This window comes from Heterodontus francisci, chromosome 30 (genome assembly GCF_036365525.1).
Source record: "Heterodontus francisci isolate sHetFra1 chromosome 30, sHetFra1.hap1, whole genome shotgun sequence".
Taxonomy (NCBI): domain Eukaryota; kingdom Metazoa; phylum Chordata; class Chondrichthyes; order Heterodontiformes; family Heterodontidae; genus Heterodontus; species Heterodontus francisci.
In genome coordinates this window covers 30553596-30573822 of record NC_090400.1, presented here as the reverse complement: position 1 = coordinate 30573822, position 20227 = coordinate 30553596, and the positions used below count along the sequence as shown (strand labels likewise).

The window sequence follows — 20227 nt, the reverse complement described above, 5'->3', positions numbered from 1 at the left end:
TCATCCAACAACCCTCCCAGAAGGTGCTGTTTCAAATAGAGATGGTCACATAACTTACCTGCTGGCCAGAGTGGGGACTTTTTGAATTGTGCCACACAGAAAGGAAACAAACTGAAATTTGAACAGAAAGGAAAAGGAAGGACTACCTCCCTCTGTCTCTTTCTCCAGAAAAGTCCCAGGAAAGCCATGGTGGCAGTGTAAGCCTCAAAAGTACAGAGCTTTATAGGTGATCACCAAGAGGACAACTGAAACCTCTCTTCGCCCTTCTGGTACCAGAGAAGTAAGTCTGAAAGTCTGGGCCCCAGCGAAAACTCCGACCTTAACTTCAACCAAGGACTTTACATCAAAGATAAAAGACAGTAACTGAATTCCATTTATTGCCAACTGTACTTCAACAGCTGCCACCCCCCCCCACTTCTTTCTCCCCTTCTATATCTATTTGTGTGTGTTTATCTCATATGCATGCTAGCATCAGGTATTTTAGTAATTTTAACTGGGTTAGAGTGGTAAGGCTAATAAACTAGCATCTTTCTTGTTTAAACCTAACAAAACCTGTCTGATTGGTTCATTTGCATTTACAATTAGAGAGCAGTGAGCAACGGCTCACTGAGGTGGTAAGCTAAAATCACTACGTTTTAAAAGATAAACCCTGTTATGGCCAAACCAGGAAAGGGGCAAAAGGGGAGCCTGAAACCCCTTCCTCACCCGGTTGTAACAATATATTTACAGTTTTACAGCAAGTTGAATTATGAGTAATCTTGCTCTTGGGCTTTTGTTCATACATCTTACAACCTAGGTGGCGACCTGGACAGGTATTTCCAAGGTTGTGAATTTAATAAAATGATCCTTGAGGTATTTATGGAGATCTGTATAACTCAATGGAGAATGGCTTCGATGACTTGCTCGTATGGGTCCCTAATTTCCTAAATGACTTTGCAACATTATGAGGGAGAAACCTAAATGCTAAAATCCTTTGAGGGCTGGAGAACAATGAGTATAGTCAGGGAAGCAAACACAATCTAAAAGAATATACAGCATGTTCTAGATATGCATGGGGCTTAAACTGACTGTCTTTTGCCAACAGTTGGGTGCAAAAGGTGGAAGGAGGAAAATTGGACTTTACTTGATCTGGTGTTGTGCTGTCCACAATAGAAGCACTTGCCTATCTGTGCAGGATAGTAGAGTGCCCAGGTCCCTGATTGCCTGATATAAGTGCCATTAGGGGACACAACTAATTGCCCAGATGTAAGTAGAAACTGTGGCTAATGTTCCTTATGTTTCCCAAATTATCAGATACTGGTGTGAGGAATGGGAGAATGAATGTCCTTTTTATTAGAATTTGCAATAAAAGAGATATTTTTGCCAAAATTCAGAGGAATTGTTTTTCCTTTCATCAGCATGAAGTCTTTTTCCCCAGGAAAAGGAGGAATTGATCCTGGGATCTGTATCTTATTCCCAACCCTCATCCCTCACCTCCAACATCTTGGAACTGCTTATGGTACTCTCTATTTGGCTAAGATAAGACAACGTCATGTATCAAAACAAGCCATTATTTTCCCTTTAGTATTTTAACTCATCCATTCCAGCATCCAATGTCTTTGATTCTACTAACTTGCCTGGTAGATCATGCCAAACTTTAATCACCCTTTGAATAAATATAGGTCAGTGCGTGGACCCCACAAATATCCTAACGCTTACCCCTCAATTTCCACAGGAGTTCTCCTGATCATCCACTGTCACTTCAATGGATATTTAGGCCATTTTTCCCAGATTTCTGCTGATTCTTTGCTAAAGTTACAGTGGGCAATTGAGAGAAGCCTGGTAGAAACTACAGGCACCTATGATTATTCTGTGTCAGACATTAACATTTCTATGTGTTTTATATTTTAATATTTTTATGGAGGTGAACAGTAAAAACGGAAAAAAAATTAGTGCTTAAACAATTAGTATTATATAGCTAATTGATTACATTTTCCAGGATTCAGAAAGACTTAGCTGTTTATTTATACATGCTTGAGGGAGCTTCTAATGAATATGTTCTATTAATGGAAGAATGGAGCAACTTTAGCCTTAAGTAATCATTTGAGGAATTAAGAAACCCCACCGGTAGTCACTATTTTTTTATTGAAACTTGTCTCTAATGTGTTGATGCATATTTTATGAAGCTATTATACATATGTATATTTTATAAAGTCATGGTATGTTTAAGAGTACATTCACATAGATATGCTAATAATTTATTGTACATGTAGGTACGTAAGTGCGCACAGTTTGAGAGTCTCCATTTCCATACTTAGATTTTAAAGTCGAGGCACATCCAAGTGCATGGTACCTGCTGGGGGAGTGTATCAACACTATTAGTTGCAAATTCTGTTGCAAACAAAATTTGAAAACCCATCACAATTTGGGTCCTGTCAGGATCAGGGTCCTATTTGGATCTCTCCATATGATCAATAATGCTGCTTCCTGGATCTGCTGTGCACTAAATTGCTGTATGGTTTATAGATAGCTAGAGTCAGTGAAAATGGGCCAGCTGTACACAAAGTGCACTTATTTGTGATTTGATAGAAGAGTTAAGACAACTCTGTGTGACCTGCTGTTGGCATGAAAGACAAGGGAAAGGAAAGCTAGGTATGGTGTATAATTAATACATGATTGATTTATTCCTACTGGAAAAACTGTTGGGCTATCCATACTTCTCGAGAACCTTGGATCACAACAGGCCATCCCATCTAAAGCAGCCTCTCCAAGTATAAATCCCTGTTTTAGTAGAGCTCTTGATTCTTGCTGACAGTCCTTTCAGTCTTCTCAACCTCAGCCTGTGATCATACTTCTGTTCGATTGACACATAACGACAGCCTGCTTCTAATGATCTTTTTTGAAGAGTTTTTCAAACGTCTCTTTCTCACAGTGTCGATGCCAGCCTACTGCACATTCTAAGGTTTGAGTGCTTTGATCATTTCCATCAAAAGCATCATTCAGGTGGGCGTTTGGCAATGTTTCCTTAAGGAGATCTGTGATAAAAGACACTTGACGTTATTACCTGAAGTACTGACACATTTCAGTGTGTTTTCCTGCGCCCCCACCCCCCACCATCGCCCCCGTACAACATAAAGTTTCTCTGTGAATTTTGTGAGTCCTGAATAACATTTGTTGAATGAATCTAAATGAGGTAATAATAAATGAGATAGTCATCTAAAACCTGTAATAAATGGTTGCCTTTGAGTTATTACTTTTATTGGATTATACACAGGGTACTACTTTAGTTCTGTTTTATACTACTGCCTCCATCCGATGTCTGTGTTGCCGGATCACAGAGGATGCTCTTAGAGAGACCTCTGACTTTTATTTACTAATCCACTTTACAGACGTGCATTACCAAACAGTCTTTTTATTCCAATTGGTGCTCACTTGAGAAAAAAAAAATAGATTTAAATCAATGTTAGCCTTTGAGATATTAAAGTGGAGAGTTTTCTGTTCTCATTTGGGGTAAGAACATCTCTAGTCACTGTTCATAAAGACATTGTAAAGGGCTTTGTGAAGATTTCCTCTATTTGGTATTTCTGGTGAAATTGTACAGTTTGTAAAAGGACACAATTATTACAGTTTCACCAGAAATATTAAACAGAGAAACTCTTTAACACATTTGCACTGCCATCATACATAGTGACCAGAAGAGTTAATACCCTCTGATGTTCATACACATGCAGATTACAGCAGTGAAAACTGTAAAGAGATCAGCAGTGGGATCGATCTCAGCCATGATGCTGTCATACTGCAAATAATCGTTCACCCAGAACTAAAATAAGTCAAGGGAACAAGTTCCCATTTTTGTTAGCTGTCTGGGATTCAGAAGATGCCAGTGAACTGTTGTTGCAGAAGTTTTTCCCTTTTACTGAGGTTCTTCTCCCTTTTGCTGAGCTGCTCAGTGAAGGAAAGTAATAGAAAGCAAAGCAAGTCTGCTGCAATTCCTGGGCTCAGTATTTACATGTTCTCCAGAGGAATTCGTTGGGGACACAAGTGTCATTTTTTTTCTGGCTTTGCTAAGTATTAGTGAATCCAGTGTGCTTCAGAGGATGTGGCAGTGTATTCATAATCCCCTGATCTTGGAGCCTCAGGTGAAACAACGGAACAAAAGTCAGATGGTTTGCTACAGGGGTATTGGACAATCCTCTGAAGAAGGAATTTTCCTCCACACAAGATCAGGGGGCAGGTTGTTCAACCTTGCCCGTCTAAGAGCGAAGTCCAAAGTACGGAAAGTCCTCATCAGAGAACTCCTCTTTGCTGACGATGCTGCTTTAACATCTCACACTGAAGAATGCCTGCAGAGTCTCATCGACAGGTTTGCGTCTGCCTGCAATGAATTTGGCCTAACCATCAGCCTCAAGAAAACGAACATCATGGGGCAGGATGTCAGAAATGCTCCATCCATCAATATTGGCGACCACGCTCTGGAAGTGGTTCAAGAGTTCACCTACCTAGGCTCAACTATCACCAGTAACCTGTCTCTAGATGCAGAAATCAACAAGCGCATGGGTAAGGCTTCCACTGCTACGTTCAGACTGGCCAAGAGAGTGTGGGAAAATGGCGCACTGACACGGAACACAAAAGTCCGAGTGTATCAGGCCTGTGTCCTCAGTACCTTGCTCTACGGCAGCGAGGCCTGGACAACGTATGCCAGCCAAGAGCGACGTCTCAATTCATTCCATCTTCGCTGCCTTCGGAGAATACTTGGCATCAGGTGGCAGGACTATATCTCCAACACAGAAGTCCTTGAAGCGGCCAACATCCCCAGCTTATACACACTACTGAGTCAGCGGCGCTTGAGATGGCTTGGCCATGTGAGCCGCATGGAAGATGGCAGGATCCCCAAAGACACATTGTACAGCGAGCTCGCCACTGGTATCAGACCCACCGGCCGTCCATGTCTCCGTTATAAAGACGTCTGCAAACGCGACATGAAATCGTGTGACATTGATCACAAGTCGTGGGAGTCAGTTGCCAGCATTCGCCAGAGCTGGCGGGCAGCCATAAAGACAGGGCTAAATTGTGGCGAGTCGAAGAGACTTAGTAGTTGGCAGGAAAAAAGACAGAGGCGCAAGGGGAGAGCCAACTGTGCAACAGCCCCAACAAACAAATTTCTCTGCAGCACCTGTGGAAGAGCCTGTCACTCCAGAATTGGCCTTTATAGCCACTCCAGGCGCTGCTTCACAAACCACTGACCACCTCCAGGCGCGTATCCATTGTCTCTCGAGATAAGGAGGCCCAAAAGAATTGGACAATTAGATGGGAATGGCAAGTCTCAAGATTTAGGAAGCTACACCAGATGAATTCCATGCTGTAAGTTTTTTGGGGGTTGGGGCAACAGAAATGATAGTGGACCACAGTTCCAGGTCTACTGCAAAAGCAATGACCAAACTCCTGTATTAACTGGTCCGAGCAAAAATCCATTTCTGAGTCATCATGTTAACAGCGGGGAAATTAAGCAGAGAGGCTCAAGGGGTTGTTGGTTTTTCTGCTCATGGCATCATATTGTTTTCATATGCAAGCAGGTCTTATCCTTGTCAGGGGTTAGCAGCAGTGAGTGGTGGGGGAGACCGAGGTCGGGGCAGGAGGTGGGGGCGAGGGTTCAGTTGGATTGACTGGAATCAGATCACTGGCTATCCTCTCAGTTGGGCACTGATGTGCAAAGCAGTACAGGAGCTAAGAAAATGAAATTTGAAAAAACTTGTTTAAAAAAAAAGGAAGGAGAACCTAAACTGACTCCACATTCCATTAATCCAGGAGTTTCCAAGATAAAGTGCTTGTGTATTGCAGCCTACGCATCATCTAGTTTTATTGCACTGTTATAGACAAGCTATTTGATATTCTGCAACCTTGCATATAAAACAATCTGTTTATAGCTCCCTAGTTAATAGAGAGAGTGTACTGCATATTCCTTGCTCAACATACTGATTATTTTTGTATGGTTCCCAAAGTCAACATTGCAGAGATCATTTTTAGTTTGTCAATTAAGTAAAATTCACCATAACTTACGATAATATGAGAGCTGATCTTCAAGGGGAATAATTATTTATGGAGCATTTATTCACAGATTCTTGGATTGCACTCTCCCAGCTGGAAGGTGGCATTTTTGAGTGTAAAACTCCTTTTTCTTTTTCATGGCAATGGAATCTCTGGCAATAACTTGCTGTATTATTGACATTATGAAGATTTTGGAGGCTTTTCTTCATTAGGTGCTTACTGATACATTGCCTGATTAGATCAACCATGATCTAATTGAATGGTAGAACAGGCTCGAGTTGCTGAATGGCCTACTCCTCTTCCTGTGTTCCTATAATTGATGACTTGAGTTCTGTTATTCAAATCAGATGTGAAAATGACCTGATGAGGCGGTTTTGTTGTTTCTTAGTATAAAAAGGAATGGCATTGACTCTAAATAATCTCTGTTGTGCTATGTTTTTCCCAAATTCCACCTCCACTACTGGATGCACTATCAAAAATGCAAGGGAACTTCAGGTACCTCACCTAAGTGGCCATCCTTAATTTATCAGCCAGAACATGTCAGCAGACTATTCCACCATGGAGGACAACACAACCAAACCTCCTCACATGATGGTCACACATGCACACGTTCCATCAAGGAACTGAATAAAGCTTCGGAGCAGGAACCTAGTCTGGAGCACTGGGGGCAAATGGCATCATCCTAGTAGAGATCAGCATGCTTATGCACAGACAAAGACTTTGTTTCAGTGGTGGTATGTTGAAATTGTTCTGTACACCTTTCTCCAAAATGAAGCAGCTGCAGAAGAGGTAGGGATGACCTTGACCGCATTCTTTGTTGTACCAGTGCTGATATTTCAGTTCTGCAGACCTGTAAAGGTAACAGACTCATCAGATACTGCCAAGGAATATAAGGGAGAGGGGAGAGAGAAAACAAAGAGATGGGAATGGTGACTGATTGGTGTAATAATTACCCTTTGTCTTGCTCCTTCTTTCAAATAAATAATTCATGTAGCAATAAAGGGGTTATGGTCCACAAATTTAAACAGTCTCTTCAGATGATCAGATATGAACTCAGTAGATAACAACAGCTTGTATATACATATATAGTGCCTTTAACATAAAACATCTTAAGGTGCTTCACAGAGGCATTATAAAACAAAATATGACACTGAGCCACATAAAGAGATCTTTGGGTAAATTACCAAATGCTTGGTCAAAGAATTCAGTTTTAAGGAATGTCTAAGAGGAGGAAAGAGAGGTGGAGAGATTTCAGGAGGGATATTCCAGCACTTCAGACCCAGGCAGCTGAAGGCATGGCCACCAATGGTGGAGCGATTAAAACCCGGGGATGCCAAAGAGGCCGGAATTAGATGAGCGCAGATATCTCAGAGGGTTGTGGGGCTGGAGGAGATTACAGAGATAGGGAGGAACTAGTCCATGGACGTATTTGCAAACAAGGATGAGAATTTTAAAATTGAGGCAATACTTAACCCGGGAGCCAGTGTAGGTCAGCTAGCACAGGGGTGAAAGGTGATCGCGACTTTGTGTGAGTTAGGACACAGGCAGAAGAGTTTTGGATGGCCTCAAGTTTATGGAGGGTAGAATGTGGGAGGCCAGCCAGGAGTGCGTTAGTACAGTCAAGTCTGGAGATAGATAAGAAGTGAACAAAATGACTGATACAAATGACTCTTTACATGACTGATGCCATTGAACTGTTTGAGATCTAGCTTTGAATCCAGCACTAATCAAGATGGAAGTCTCTACTAACTAAGCATCCTAAATGCAATGCTGGAAAAATAAAGGTGTGTTAATGATGCATGTTATTATTAATGTGCAAATCATCTGGCAAATTCGGGGATTAAGCGATATGCTGTGAGTTGCAGATCTCCAGAACTTGCTGGTTGATTTATGCAGCTCTGCTGTTTGCTTTGCAAAAATGGATTGTTACCCTCAACCTCCCTGTTATTTTGAAGAGCTTGCCAAATTTGCAAGTTAATTGCCTGTTAAAGTCACCACAGAAAGCTAAATTTTGTAATTAAGAGTGTAAGTTTCAATAATGTGATAATTGTGAATGCAATGCCAATCAATTTCTCTGGTCCAGAATAGAAACAATTTAAAGTGCCCAATCTCATTCCTGCATGTAATCAATTGTTAAAGATTTAAAAAGTGTCAAATTTAAAATGTTAAATGTTTTTGTTACTTTTCCTTTCTGTTTCCCTTTTCTATTAATTTAATTTTCCTTTCCCTCTCTTTTTTCTCTTTCTGTATCTGATTTGATAGATCACACTATTTTCTTCTGTTTCTTTCTCAATCTTCAGTTCTCATTAGTTAAGGAGATAAACTCTTAGTCCCACCATTCACTGAAGTCCCAGATGCCCCTTTGTCCTCACCACGTCGTTATCAGCTTGCACTTCCAGCAAGTTACAAAGCAAAAATGTTTTGAGCTGAAGGAGGCAGAATTATGTCTTAAGTAACTGGGCACACCATGCCATTTAACGGGCTTTAGACTTACACTCGCGCAGTAAGAGGTGCCATCTCAGATTGTGGTTTACACCCATTTGCAGAGGAGTTCCTGTTTGCTGCTTGTAGACAAATCATAAATTTGTTGGCCAGGTATTTGTTGCTTTTGCCATTTAGATATGCGATTTCACTCCCATTCAATATAATGGGCAGAAAGCTGTGGGTTAGTGAGCACTCTGACTGTTTTCAATATGTGTGTTTACAATTTTGCTAAACAGTAGAAATTTCCCCCCCTCCCTCCCCCCACCCCATTGCGAGGGAACAATAGAGTTTTACTCTGCCTAAACTGTACCTAAGCTGGGAAGACTTGATGCTAAAACTGGTGCTAAGAGTGTTTCATTTCATGCCACTGAGATCATTTTGTGAAATGGTTGAACCAACTTCAGGTATGCCCCACTAATATATTGAGGAACTGAAGTCAAACTGTTGAATTTATTCATAGAATTTAAATGGTTTGCTGGCAGCAGTTGCTGACAAAAGTGAAAAATCTGGATTTGATGCATATTACTTTTTCTGGTCTTCCGTAACATTCTCACTGTTTCCATTGCACAGGTTACTCCTATAAATGGACTTTGTGACTCTTACACTCCAGAGTTAATTATACCAATACAATGGTATAACCCAGAGGATGCTAAGTAAAACTCAATGATTGTATTTTAAACATAGATGTTATACTGAGGTCCACCAGTGGCACCATGGTCTGATATCCCAAAATATGATAGTGTCTTATCACCATTTGTATGTCTTCAGCAGAGGATACACACACTAGGGTCCAGTTTTGACCTAGCTTCCGTAATGTGTTCTATTTTCTTCAGATCAAAGCAAAATTTAATTACATGGCCTGAGTTCACTTTCCAATATTAGAGAAAATAGGCTCAACGCTACAAATAGGTAACTTGCCCATGCCATTTAAAACCAAAATGAGCTAGACTCATGCCACTCCGTAAGGGTTGTCTGACACAGCTGTAACCTTGCACGTGTTGGTTTATAACAGATATTATCTTGTAAATTGTGCACTTCCTGTACTTAGAATCTTTTTACTTGAAGAGGATGTCTTGCCTCTAAAAGGCCATTATAACCCATAAGTTTCAGGAAAAACGGACACTTAATATACAGGTATCTTCCTTAAAAGCATTTAGCGTGTAATAATTAGTGGAACTCAATTTAAATGCTTTTTTAACATAATTTGTAAAACATATCAAAGCAGTATTTTAGTATATTCTAATCCCAGATTTAGTTTTTAGTTTACTTATGAATGTCAGTTTTTGCAAATGATGTGCAATACAAAATATGTACATGTTTCAGAAAATGAGTACAGAACTATATACTTGAAGGTTAATTCCTTTAGAATCCCACTTGTAGGCCTGTTTCATTGGGCACGGTCTATCAGTGTTGGAAGGATTGCACCTTGTCTAAACACTATAGCTGTGCCTCTATGAAATGTAACCAGACAAAAAAGATATTGACATTTAAAGCTCCAAAATGACTCTGGGATAAGTGAAAGCACATGATGCTTGTTTCGACTGAGAGTTAATGGTAGTTTTCAAATTCTGCAACCTTATGGAAACACTGGCAAACATGCGAGATATTTTCAGTGTGAGGAAAACTGGCTACTCCATTTGGAATATGTAAAACAACCTAGCCATTCCACATGATATATATCATCGAACATTTTTCAGATAGACTAACACTATAAAACCTGAACAGATTATGAGACTTCAAAGATTACTGCATTCGTTTTCTAAAAATCTTTTTTCTGAATCTCTTGTTCCCATGGAATCTCAGCATAGCATTTATGGATCTTCAGTTTATCAGGAAGATTTGTTTATAGACTATCTACACAACTTGAATAATGCCTGTGGATTGTCTATGGAAGCTAAGCCTACCCAAAGATGAGCTTGCCAACAGCCAGACTCGGGTTTGCTCAGCGGGAGTGTGCTATGCGCGTGTGTGTGTATGTCCCAATTAACAGAGCTCCCGGGGATAAGTACATCTGCTTCCTTTGTTTTGTTTTGGTTTCTGCCTGTTATGGATCTTTTTTGCTCCTGAGCTCGCTCAACCTCATAGTATATGCTTTCACTCAAAGGGATGTGTTATTCACAGTTTTGTGCATTCCCCCCATGGTCAACTTCCTATATTTACAAAACGACATCCACATTTGTTGCAGACTGTTTTTTTTATATAAAACTAACTTTCCTGAAGCACTTCCTTCCCAGGCCTTCATCTTGATGCAGCAAAACCCAGCGGAAATCTGTTTTTCATGAACTACATGCTTTAACCACCTCACTACAGTTAAAAAAAAAAATCCAACTGAAGAACAAATGAGAATTCCGGGAGTTTCATTTTTTTTTAAAATAGAGGGCTCAGTTCCAAAACGGGGTCAGGAACCAGGCACCCGGATGATATCTTGGACCCGACCCTGCAACTCAGCTGCGTTGCCAACATGATGCGATCTTCAAATGATAATGCCCTAGTTGGACAGGAGGCGCGCCTGGCACACAGTTAGTGACGCTGAGCACCTGCAAGAGGAGGGAGCTGGAGGCAAAGGCAAGCAGCAGCCATCATGTGGCCTACCGCTGCCTTGCCTAGGAGAGCAGGCAGTTCCTCAGAGAGACAACAGAATGAACAGGTGAGGCAGTGGTTCCAGAATAATCAAAAAAAAATGTCCTGTGCTGGGCTTGGCACAAGATCCCAGTGGGTCAAAAACATTTCTTCAAACAACAAGGTTAGCCCCCTGTGCGCTATTGTGCAGCAGACTGCTGGGCTTGCCAGATTCCTCTTTGAAAATTGCAGTGCGGACCTTCCCACGCCCCCTTAGCGAGCTCCTAAAGGAGCGTAATGGTCCCTTAATTGGAAGCGAATGGCTTCCCCGTTCCTCCTCCCTGCCTTCACCTTACAAATTGCAACTGTCCCAGAGATGTCGGGTTCCAGAGACTACCTCCAGGACTGCAATTTTGAAATCATGTCCACACTGGCTCTCGATCCCATGGCCCTTTCAAAATCCAGTTCAGAATCTCAGCAACTCAAACCTGATGCCCTCACATATGCTCTTAGCACAATGACACGTGACCTATGTGTATTATTAAAAGGGTGATTCAAACCTGCAGTTTTCAGATTTTCTCACTTTTTAGTCTGAAGTCCGGGGATACTTCAGTGGTTTCTGTAGCTAGATCCTGATAAACCAATAAACAGTTGGAGAGTGGGTCTTTACTGAGCTTTGGATTACTGACTGCTTAAAACATGGCTCAGCAAAACATTGTGAATGTTCCAACTTGCAAAATCCAATCAATCAGCAATTTACTTGCATTTCAGGCAAGTGGCTGATAAAAGCTAGCAGAATTATGTGCAGTAATCACAAGGGAGTTAGCCAGGACAAGCTTGAATTTCTCAATGCAATGCTCTTTGTTTCCAGCTACGCATTCCTTTGTGACACATTATTACATTTAGCTGTCCTGCAGTGTCTGTACTCTAATTGATCTTTGAAATGGAGTCTGGTAAGGTTAACAGCAAGGAACATTATTATTGTAATACCGGGAAATGGCCTCTCATTTAATTACAGCAGGGAATATGCACAAATTGCTGATGATTGGATGCTAACTGACTGCCTCCAACCAACATTTCTCCAATCACAGGTGAAACGACAGCATAGGAACACTGTATCAACACATGCTCCAACCATTGGCATTAATCAGTTGGTGTCCTTTCAGTAAATACTTGACTTCTGAAGTATTTTGTGACAGGAGTGCTCTTTGCAGTGTTTAATTTATTCAGTTCCAGACCTGGCTGTTCTTGGCAGCAGTGGCAGGTGTATGTAGGACAGTGGTAGTCTCAATAAAGCTGTTCTGTAACACTTGCTGTGAGAGGATCCAGTGAAGGGAATGGCACTCGAGCACATTTGTGTTTCAATACCAATTCAATGCCCAAATAGTAACTTACTTTCCTTGATTGATTAATGCTTTAAGTAAGCCGAAGTCAACTGAAATTTTAGGTTTACGGAGCTTAAATGCTAGTTTTTGGAAGGTTGCCTTTCATACTGGCAGTGCGGCAGCATCTCTTACAGGCAGCCATTTTAGACACCTGAAGATGATTTGTGGTGTCATTCCATGGTGTATAGTTGTAACTATATTATATCTCCAGATATTAACTTTGGTTTTATCACAAGGTATAGAGCAAACCTTGAAATTGATATTTTGCATTCGAAAATACTGTTTTCATTATGTGTGAGGTTAAGGTGTAGGTTGTGCCCAGATCGTTGAAATGGAAGCATTCTTTTATGGTGCCTGGCACAGTCAAACTCAAGCGCGTAAACCCTGAACTGTCCTGCTGCACCCTCTTCATTGAACTAAACCAACTTTAGATATTGCTTTGTTTTTAAGACTTCGGTCTTTACCTATTCTTTACCCCCATCACCATATACAATGGGCGGTGCAGTGGGGGTGGCGCAGTGGTTAGCACCGCAGCCTCACAGCTCCAGGGACCCGGGTTCAATTCTGGGTACTGCCTGTGCGGAGTTTGCAAGTTCTCCCTGTGACCGCGTGGGTTTTCGTCGGGTGCTCCGGTTTCCTCCCACAGCCAAAGACTTGCAGGTAATAGGTAAATTGGCCATTGTAAATTGCCCCTAGTGTAGGTAGGTGGGAGGGAATACGGGATTACTGTAGGGTTAGTATAAATGGGTGGTTCTTGGTCGGCACAGACTCGGTGGGCCGAAGGGCCTATTTCAGTGCTGTATCTCTAAAATTAAAAAAAATGGATCTCCATGGTCAGCACTGCTTACTGTCACCACACACTGAAAGTCTACAGGAGAACATAGGTGGTGAGTGTTTTGGACTCGACTTGTTTCTCTGACAGGAAAAGCTTTGCTTACTGCAGTTTACAAACCCTGGAAAGTCTGCACATGCATGTGTGAGACTTGAGTGTGTGCAGCAGAGGTTTTTCAATAAACTATTTGAAGATTGCAAAGTTGTCTCTTGTAAACGTGCGTTAAACTTCTGCTTTTTCACTTTTTTCACATTCTGAATTGATTTTTGTAGGAGGCTAGCAATTGGTAAGGTTTTTGAGTTTGTTCAATAGAATCATAGAGCACAAAAAGTCCATCCTACCTGTACCTGCGCTTTGACAGAGCACAAATATGCATATTTAATCATTCGTTAGATAAAGGTGTAGTGCCAGAGGACTGGTGGATAGCTAACGTCATGCATATATTTAAAAAGGGAGATAGAACATGCCCAGGCACTGTCGACCAGTCAGCTAAATAAAGTGCTGTGAAAAACAATAAAATCCCGATTAAAGGAGAAAATAAAAAAAATATAGAAACCAAAAATAAAGTTATGAATAGTCATCATGTATTTTAAAAGGGAAAGTCTTGTTTGACCAATCTCATCGAAATCTTGGAGGTAAGAGAGAGAGTAATGCAGTAGATGTACTTTATCTACATTTTCAAAAAACATTCATTTTTGTCACAGTGACTTTTGCTGAACTGGAGATTAACATGCTTGTGGTCACATTGCTAAGGGTTCATCGATAAATTTCATTGATGTTGATTATCATCTAACATCTAAACAGCGTGTGGACTATTAAGTCCCCTGCTCCACTGTGCTCGTAGTAACAATAACATTTTTATATAACACTTTTAACATAATAAACTATCCCAAGGCACTTCACAGGAGCATTGTATGACAAAATATGACACTGAGCCACATGAGAATACATTAGGTCAAATGGCCAAAAGCTTGGTCAAAGAGAGAGGTTTTAAGGAGTGTCTTAAAGGAGGAAAGAAAGGTGGAAAGGTGTAGGGAGGGTATTCCAGAGCTTAACTGAAGGCGCAGCCACCAGTTGTGGAGTGATTTAAACTGGGAATGCTCGAGGCTAGAATTAAAGGAGCACAGATATCTCTGAGGTTTGTGGGGCTGGAGGAGATTACAGAGTTAGGGAGGGGCAAGGCCATGGAGGAATTTGAAAACTGGGATGAGAATGGTAAAATGAAGATGTTGCTTGACCAGGAGCCAATGTAGATCAGTGACCATAAGAGTAATAGGTAAATGGGAGTTAATGTGAATTAAGACGTGGGCAGCAGAGCTTTGGATGACCTCAAGTTTATGAAGAGTAGAATGTGGGAGACCAGCCAGGAGTGCATTGTAATAGTGAAGTCTAGAGGTAATGAGGGCATGGATGGGGGTTTCAGCAGCAGATAAGCTGAGCCGGAGCGAAGTCGAGCGATGTTACGGAGGTGGAAATAGGCAGTCTTAGTCTTGCCACGAATATGAGACCGGAAGGTCATCTCGGAGGGTCAAATGTGAGACCAACGTTGCAAACAGATTGGCTTAATCTCTGATTGTAGCCAGTGAAAGGGAAGGGGTTTGTAGGTAGGGAAGTTTGGAGCGGGGACTAAAAACAACGGCTTCAGTCTTCCCAATATTTAATCGGAGGAAATTTCTGCTTATTCAGTACTCGATTTTGGATAAGCAGCCTAATAGTTTAGCAACAGTGAAGGAGTCGAGAGAGGTGGTGGTGAAGTAGAGCTGGGTGTCATCAGCGTATCTGTGAAAACGAACACTGCTTTCGGATGATGTCACCAAGGGGCAGCATGTAAATGAGAAATAGGAGGGGGCCAAGGATAGATCCTTGGGGGATGTCAGAGATAACGGTGCAGGAACAGGAAGAGAAGCAATTGCAAGTGATTCTCTGGCTAGGATTAGATAGATAAGAATGGAGCTAGGTGAAAGCAATCCCACCCAGCTGAACGACAGTGGAGATATTGGAGGAGGATGTTGTGGTCAACCCTGTCAAGGGCTGCAGACAGGTTGAGAAGGAGGAGGAAGGAAAGTTTACTTTTGCCGCAGTTACATAAGATATCATTTGTAACTTTGATAAGAACAACGAAAATTTGTTTAGAAGCTTTACTGTCAGCAGTTTTTATAGAAAAGAATGTTGTACAGACTACTTACAACACTTGTAACACAGGCCAACCAAAGTTGGCAGTATGTATCCAATTAGTCTGCAATCACCAGTCAATAGATTATTGGGCTTCATTTTTCTTCATAATCCTCAATAGCCTTACAAGCTTCTCCATCCTCCAAACACAAAATGAATAACTAAGCAGGTCCTGTGCTGCCAGAGTCATCTCGCTATGCTCCATAATCTCACATAGAATTATACCGCACACAAATGGGTCATTCGGCCCAACAGCTTTATTCTGGCATTTATGCTCCACACAAGCCTCTTCCCACCTTACTTCATCTTACCCTATTAACATATCCTTCTGTTTCTTTCTCCTTCATGTATTTATCATGCACTGATATGAACACAGCAGCGCTCAGGAGGAAGCAGCTGTTTCCCTGTTCCACTATAAGATTTTCATATATAATTTTGTTCTCAATGTGTTGCCTTTCCCCTGCTGCCCCATTGAAGTGTCATAAAAATGCCTCTTATATTCTGTTGAATATGGTAATTGGGAAAGGACTGCTGAATAACCCAGTTGTGTATTTGACGTGATTAAGCAGGTAATAAGGTTATTGTGATAATCAGTATTTCCATAATAGGCTAAAATGAGTCATAATTTTGATTATTGTTGACTTTATGATTAAACTGTTCATCATGATTATCATTTGTCTGACAGTGATTACAGTAATTTCAAATTCTGCTCATCTGTTGTACAAAGGATGGGTTGTATGAGGGGGGAGAAAAGCCCTTTCTGAACCATTCATGAATGTCCCAAGGCTCCAATATACTGACGAACCCCTGTTTTAAGCTGTTATAAAATATATAAACATAGAACATAGAACATAGAACATAGAAAATACAGCACAGAACAGGCCCTTCGGCCCACGATGTTGTGCCGATCCTTTGTCCTCTGTCAAGGACAATTTAATCTATACCCCATCATTCTCCTTTATCCATATACCTATCTAAAAGCCGTTTGAAAGTCCCTAAAGTTTCTGACTCAACAACTTCCCCGGGCAAGGCATTCCATGCCTCGACCACTCTCTGGGTAAAGAACCTTCCCCTGACATCCCCCTTATATCTCCCACCCTTCACCTTAAATTTATGACCCCTTGTAACGCTTTGCTCCACCCGGGGAAAAAGTTTCTGACTGTCTACCCTATCTATTCCCCTGATCATCTTATAAACCTCTATCATGTCACCCCTCATCCTTCTCCGTTCTAATGAGAAGAGGCCTAGAATGTTCAGCCTTTCCTCGTAAGACTTATTCTCCATTCCAGGCAACATCCTGGTAAATCTCCTCTGCACCCTCTCCAAGGCTTCCACATCCTTCCTAAAATGAGGCGACCAGAACTGCACACAGTACTCCAAATGAGGCCTTACCAAGGTCCTGTACAGCTGCATCATCACCTCACGGCTCTTAAATACAATCCCTCTGCTAATGAACGCTAACACCCCATATGCCTTCTTCACAGCCCTATCCACTTGAGTTGCAACTTTCAACGATCTATGCACATAGACCCCAAGGTCTCTCTGCTCCTCCACATGCCCAAGAACCCTACCGTTAACCCAGTATTTTGCATTCGTGTTTGTCCTTCCAAAATGGACGACCTCACACTTTTCAGGGTTAAACTCCATCTGCCACTTTTCAGCCCAGCACTGCAACCTATCCAAGTCCCTTTGCAGACGACAATAGCCCTCCTCGGTATCCACAACTCCACCAACCTTTGTATCATCTGCAAATTTACTGACCCACCCTTCGACTTCCTCATCCAAGTCGTTAATAAAAATCACAAACAGGAGAGGACCCAGAACTGATCCCTGTGGCACGCCACTGGTAACTGGGCTCCAGGCTGAGTATTTACCATCTAAGACCACTCTCTGCCTTCTATCAGTTAGCCAATTCTTAATCCAACTGGCCACATTCCCCACTATCCCATGCCTCCTCACTTTCTCCATAAGTCTACCATGGGGGACCTTATCAAATGCCTTACTAAAATCCATGTACACCACATCCACTGGTTTACCCTCATCCACTTGCTTGGTCACCTGCTCAAAGAATTCAATCAGGCTTGTGAGGCAAGACCTACCCCTCACAAAACCGTGCTGACTGTCCCGAATCAAGCAGTGTCTTTCCAGATGCTCAGAAATCCTATCCCTCAGCACCTTTTCCATCAACTTGCCTACCACCGAAGTAAGACTAACTGGCCTGTAATTCCCAGGGTTGTTCCTATTCCCTTTCTTGAACAGGGGCACAACATTTGCCACCCTCCAATCACCTGGTACCACCCCCGTCAACAGAGAAGATGAAAAGATCATTGCCAGCGGCTCTGCAATTTCATCCCTTGCTTCCCATAACATCCTTGGATATACCCCGTCAGGCCCGGGAGACTTGTCTATCTTCAAGTTATTCAAAAACCCCAACACATCTTCCCTCCTAACGAGCACTTCCTCGAGCTTACCAGTCTGTTTCACACCGTCCTCTTCAGTAATACACCCCTTCTCATTCGTAAATACCGAAGAGAAGTACTCATTCAAAACCTCACTTATCTCTTCCGACTCAACACACAGTCTCCCGCTATTGTCCTTGACCGGACCTACGGTCCCCCTAGTCATCCTCATATTTCTGACATACGCGTAAAAGGCCTTGGGGTTTTCTTTTATCCTACCCGCCAAGCATTTTTCATGCCCTCTCTTAGCTCTCCTAATCCCTTTCTTCAGATCCTTCCTGGCCATCTTGTATCCCTCCAGAGCTATGCCTGTGCCCTTTTTCCTCAACCTTATATACGCATCCTTCTTCTTCCTAACAAGACTCTCAACCTCTCTTGTCAACCACGGTTCCCTCACATGACCATCCCTTCCCTGTCTGACAGGGACATGCTTATCAATGGCCCCTACTATCTGCTCCTTGAAAAAGTTCCACATTTCGACCGTGCCCTTCCCTGCCAGCATATGCTCCCAACTTATGCTCCTCAGTTCCTGCCTGACAGCATCATATCTACCCTTCCCCCAATTGTAAACCTTGCCCTGTTGCACATACCTATCCCTCTCCATTACCACAGTGAATGCTACAGAATTGTGATCACTATCTCCAAAGTGCTCGCCCACCAACAGCTCTATCACTTGCCCTGGTTCATTACCTAGTACCAAATCCAATATTGCCTCCCCTCTGGTCGGGCAGTCTACATACTGAGTCAGAAAAGCTTCCTGGACATACTGCACAAACACTACCCCATCCAAACTATTCGATCTAAAGAGTTGCCAATCAATATTTGGGAAGTTGAAATCCCCCATAATTACTACCCTGTGACTTCTGCTCCTTTCCAAAATCTGTTTCCCAATCTGCTCTTCCACCTCCCTGCTGCTATTGGGGGGCCGATAGAAAACTCCCATCAAGGTGACTGCTCCTTTCCTGTTCCTGACCTCAACCCACAGTGCCTCAGTCGGCAGATCCTCCTCGAAAATTCTTTCAGCAGTTGTTACACTATTTCTAACTAACAATGCCACCCCCCCACCTCTTTTACCACCATTCCTAATCTTATGAAAACATCTATAACCAGGTACCTCCAAGAACCATTCCTCCCCCTCACCTATCCACGTTTCAGTGATGGCCACAACATCGTAGTCCCAAGTGCCCATCCACGTCTTCAATTCACTCACCTTATTCCTGATGCTTCTTGCGTTGAAGTATACGCACTTTAACCCTTCTCCGTGCCCATCTGTCCTCTGCGACAGTGCTACCTTCCCCAATACCTCACTACACTCTTTGTCTTTCTGAGTGGACCCACTGGTCCCTGGACTACAAGTCCGGTTCCCATCCCCCTCCCAAACTAGTTTAAACCCTCCCGAACAGTACTAGCAAACCTCCCTCCCAGGATATTGGTGCCCCTCTGGTTCAGATGCAGCCCGTCCTGTTTGAACAGGTCCCATCTTCCCCAGAATGCAGTCCAATTATCCAAGAACTGGAAGCCCTCCCTCCTACACCATTCCTGCAGCCACGTGTTCAGCTGTGCTCTCTCCCTATTCCTAGCCTCACTATCACGTGGCGCCGGCAACAAACCAGAGATAACAACTCTGTCCGTCCGAGCTTTCAGCTTCCAGCCTAACTCCCTAAACTCACTTCTAACATCTGTGCCACCCTTCCTTCCTACGTCGTTGGTGCCAATGTGCACCACGACCTCTGGCTGCTCCCCCTCCCCTTTAAGGATCCTGAAGACGCGATCACAAACATCACGGACCCTGGCACCAGGGAGGCAGCAAACCATCCGTGCGTCTCGCTTGCGCCCACAGAACCGCCTGTCGGTACTCCTCACCATCGAGTCCCCGATGACTAGTGCTCTCCCGTTCTCCCTCCTTCCCTTCTGAGCCACAGTGCAGGACCCCGTGCCAGAGGCCCGTCCACTGCAGCCTGCCTCCGATAGGCCGTCCCCCCCAACAGTATCTAAAACTGTATACTTGTTGTTGAGGGGAACGACCACAGGAGATCCCTGCACTGACCTCTTCCCACCTCTAACTGTTACCCAGCTGCCTTTGTTTTGTGGAGTAACGACATCCCTGTAGCTTCTATCTATCACCCCCTCAGCTTCCCGAATGATCCTCAGTTCATCCAGCTCCAGCTCCAGTTCCCTAACACGGTCTGATAGGAGCTGGAGACGGATGCACTTCCAGCAGGTGAAGTCGGCAGGGTCACCGGAGGTTCCCCTCACCTCGAACATACTGCAGGAGGAGCACTGCACTCCCCTGGCTGCCATTTCTTTTACTC

At 42.8% G+C, this 20227-nt stretch overlaps 1 protein-coding gene across 6 annotated transcripts in view; it reads left to right on the top strand.

Annotated features, from left to right (window-relative positions):
• The window catches only part of auts2a (activator of transcription and developmental regulator AUTS2 a), a 1290268-nt gene that overhangs the window by 201918 nt on the left and 1068123 nt on the right, over positions 1 to 20227 (top strand). The window lies entirely within an intron of this gene.